This window comes from Euprymna scolopes, chromosome 25 (genome assembly GCF_053919585.1).
Source record: "Euprymna scolopes isolate OS-2025 chromosome 25, ASM5391958v1, whole genome shotgun sequence".
Lineage (NCBI taxonomy): Eukaryota > Metazoa > Mollusca > Cephalopoda > Sepiida > Sepiolidae > Euprymna > Euprymna scolopes.
In genome coordinates, this window is record NC_136506.1 from 11304167 (window position 1) to 11308484 (window position 4318).

General features: G+C 36.6%; 1 long non-coding RNA gene across 5 annotated transcripts in view; it reads left to right on the forward strand.

Annotated features, from left to right (window-relative positions):
- Positions 1–2218, forward strand: part of LOC145247278 (uncharacterized) — a 1304641-nt gene extending 1302423 nt beyond the window's left edge. For all 5 annotated transcript variants that reach the window (XR_013863231.1, XR_013863233.1, XR_013863232.1 and 2 more), the window contains one exon: positions 2074–2218. This is a non-coding gene — a long non-coding RNA (uncharacterized LOC145247278). The remainder of the gene's footprint in view (positions 1–2073) is intronic.
- Positions 2219–4318: the final 2100 nt, after the last annotated feature.

Here is a 4318-nt window from a genome sequence, read left to right on the forward strand (position 1 = left end):
AATATAATACTTCATTTCTTGTAAATGAAAAAAAAAAATAGTACTCGAGCTGAGATCGAAACCAAAACCTAAAGACAGCGAGTCAAGTACGATAACCATTAGACCAGCTTGACATGAATTTTACAAAGTGTTTTCCAACCTACTTATTCTAACATTTCATCGCCGCACATATGCATTCGTGAAACAGTTGAAAAACGGATAAAAATCACATACTAATTTTTCAATTTTGACCCGTCAGCTGCCCTTTCCTGAATTCAAACGAATTAAAAAGTTTATCTGTCTGAATATCCTATATGCAAGATGTCAATAATTTATTGCGTATATATATATTGAGAAGTGTCTACACACACATTCTTACTTTCATATATATATATATATACACACGAGGTGCGTGCAATAAGTAATGTCCCTGACCCACTTCCCATAGCAGTAGAGCAACGAAACTTGGCACAGTTATTAGTCTTTCTCTATATAGGAACCACCTATGCATTTCTCCCATCGTTTGATGCAGCTCTGGAGACCGTTTATGTAGAACACTCCATGTTGGTCTTCCAACCAGGGCGTGACTTCAGAAATCAAGGCTGCATCATCTGGGAAACACTTTCCTTTCAAAAACACCTTCATGGCTGGGAAGAGATGAAAGTCAGAGGGTGCAAGGTCAGGAGAGTAGGGAGGATGGGGTTGAATTTCATAACCACACGCCCGTGCTTCTGATCTGGCGACATGCGAGTTGTGGACCGTAGCGTTGTCCTGCAGGAGGACGGTACCTTTGCTGATCTTGCCCCGCCTCTTGATTTTGATAGCTTCCCTTAATTTCCTCAAAAGTGAAGCATAATATGCTCCTGTAATTGTGGTACCCTTTGCCAGGAAATCTGTCATCACTACTCCGTCCTGGTCCCAGGAGACTTTGAGCATAACCTTGCCAGCGGAGGGCTGCACCCTTGCCTTCTTTGGAGGTGGTTAGTTCAAGTGCTTCCACTGCATTGACTGGACTTGTGTCTCTGGATCATAGTGATGGACCCTAGTTTCATCCTGTGTAATCAGTCTTTTGAAAAACCTTGACTCATCTTCTTGGCACATCTCCAAATTCATCCTCGAGCACTTGACGCAATCTCGTTGCTGGAATGGTGTGAGCAACCTGAGAATCCATCTGGCAGACACCTTATGCATATACAAATGGTCATGAATGATAGTTTCTGTACTAATCTTGACATCTTGGGCTATTTGGCGAATAGTAATGCGCCAATCTTTCAAAATGGCAGCCTCAACTTGATGGACAGATGTCTCATCAATGGCAGAAGGGGGGGGCGACCAGGTGTGGGAGCTGTTTCCACAGACTTCCAGCCATGTTTGAATTCCCGATGCCAGCGTTTTACAAGGTCATATTATGGGGCATTATCACCATAAGTTCCTTTCATTTCATCAAAAGTCTCCTGTGGTGTGCGTCCTTTCAAATACAAAAACCAGATCACTGCTTGACATTCAACAGGCTCCATTTCACACCTGACTCGGTTCAAACACCTGAAACCACAATTAGTTCAGAGCTTTAATTTGCCACATAACCGTAGAGATATAAATCATTGCACCTGCAAAATTTCAGCTAGATCAGACAACTGGAAGTGGGTCAGGGGCATTACTTATTGCACGCCCCTCATATATATATATATATATATATATATATATGAATGTTTTGTTACTCTTATAGAATCACTGTTCTCAATCTCTGCATAACCAAACCAGTTGTTACGGAGTTACTAAGTGGGTAGTTATGGATACACAATAGATCTTCCCTGTTTTTGTCGATATTCCCCAACTGAAATCAAAAGATGGCTGACACATGAACTCTCTACAAGTGAGACCAAAATATAACAAATAAAGATCCAAGGGCAGACAATTGGACATAGAATTCGCTTGGGCGAAGTTGAATTTTCTTTGTGTCTTTATGATTATTATCATGTTTTATCGATCTTTGAATGCTTTTAAAATATTTCTTTTATTTATACACATTTATTCTTTTGCGAATCGTTTGTAAAACCTATGTTCAAAATCGCCTTTGTACTTGTGTCTTTACAGCTGACAAAAGCCTTTGTGTGCGTAGATCAGACTGGCCGGAACAATAAAACCTTTTGAATATCAATTGAACACTATCTTCAACCCGAACATCAATGCTAATATTAAAGATGAAAAACGCTGTGGAATGGAAACACGCTTGAGATGGTAAGTACTTTACATAGATACTATATTCAAATTATCTATTTCTTTTATATTAGCATGTGAAAAATTCGAATGGAAATGTGACAAACATCATTTATAAATTAAGTATTCGTTAACTCGTAAGTGACACAGTGTAGTATCTCTTCTTGCGTTGGATGTTCTGTCTAGCCAAGGTTAACTTTTAGTATTTAGGGATATGGCCAGTGTGGCCCCAGTCTCCCTTTCTTGTCAGGATAAGGTCTGGTTTTGTTTGATCTTAGAATGTGCACCATTCTACAGGGATCTTTTGATACCCTAGTGAGACCGAGGGCAAAGTTATTAATTATAGCCTCCTACCCCATCGCGGGGTTTATAGGCCACCAGATAGGAAGCTAAGCAGAATGAGCCATCACCTCTAAAGTAGCTGCATTGTGGCCTTGCAAAAAAATGCCTGAGTAATTCTGTCAGCTTTCTCTGGGGATAACGCCTCAGGCAACAAGCTATAAAATTGCTCCATTCAAAAGCCAGGAGGCAAACCTTGGAAGGTAGGAGCTTCTAGGACTATCCAGAATGGATGCCTCAGCCCGACAGCTAAAAGGCCAGTGAAATGGCCCAGTTTCTGGTAGATCCATTTTCGAGATCGGAACCATAACTAGCATTCAACACCAATCACAGTAGAACACCAAATGAATGATGCAAACTGTAACCAATTAATTGCATACAACAAATACTCAAATTATAAGTCCTAGTCCTTGCAAATATTATGAGAAAGTGAGATTGTTGGCTTATTCTCTGTTAGATTGGCAGCTGAGAATAATTAATAATAGGTAGTGATTTAAGATATAAAAAAAGAATTCTGTTAATCTGTTTTTTTACAATATATATATCTATATATATATATATACACTAGACTACCCGTGATCCGATGGGTCAGTATGTTGTATTAGCGATGGAATTCATGTATGAGCGTGACACTTGTGACATAAAGAAAATAGTTTTTTTTTTGACATAACAGAAACATTTCTATGAAAGTATATTAAAATGAAAAAAGAATCTAGTCGTTCTGTTTATTATAATTGATTATTTTTTTTTTTTAATTACAGTTACTGAATTATAAGTGGTTGGCCATACTTATAGATAAATGTGCACTGAACAGATACCATAATACTTATTATAGTTGAATTCAAATTTTGATATATATGCTTTTTTTTTTTTTTTTTTTTTTACATCGTTCATTTTTGTATTACGTTTAAGTAATTTTAAACCCCAGTCTTCCCATGTTAAATAATAATTTCGAAATAATAACGTCAATACTTCAGTGTGCAGGTCATGCGCGCATGCGCAACCGGATATCGTAAACCGGAAAGTGGGTTACATACATCGTTACAAGATCATTTGAGTTTTATAATTATATAGATTTGCACTAAACTAATTCGATTTCAATAGGTCACTTAGAGATTTGGAACCACTTTCATTGTCTTGGAATTTATCTTGTATTTGTTAACATTTGACCTTTTATTTTTAGAAATGGAACATAATTTTTGAAGTTTTGTAGAAGACAAAATTTTATTTCAAATACGATTCTTATCACATATTTGCAGAAACTAACTCTATTTGTTTTGCAGAGTTCATGTATATTTCGCATAAACTGCAACACTTATTTATATAGTGTACAAGCTATGATAAACTTATATTAAAAAGAAAAATTAAATTGAAACTTAAATTCTATGGGCGGCAAGATAACTGTTGAATTGAAGTCATTTTGGAGGGGTTACATAACCAAGGACATGCATTTGATCTAGGTAACCAATTCTCAAATGATGGTTGAGGATATGTGTTGCATGGAGAGAAATGGTATGAGAAGGATATGAGTAAGTTTTAAAGATAGGCATGGATTTGAGAGGAAGATTAAATCTGGGCAGTAGGGAAAGATGTGTGCAAAACAGTAAACTTTGTTGGTTTGGTCACGTAGAAAAGATAGATGAGAATGTGTGAATTTGTATTAAAATAAAACTCATGATTTCCAATGAAAGAAGTAATTTTTCTTAATTTCTTATGTACAACTTAGATATTTCCATCTTGTAATCAAATAAATCGGCTAAATTTTTTATTTCAAAACTGCTTT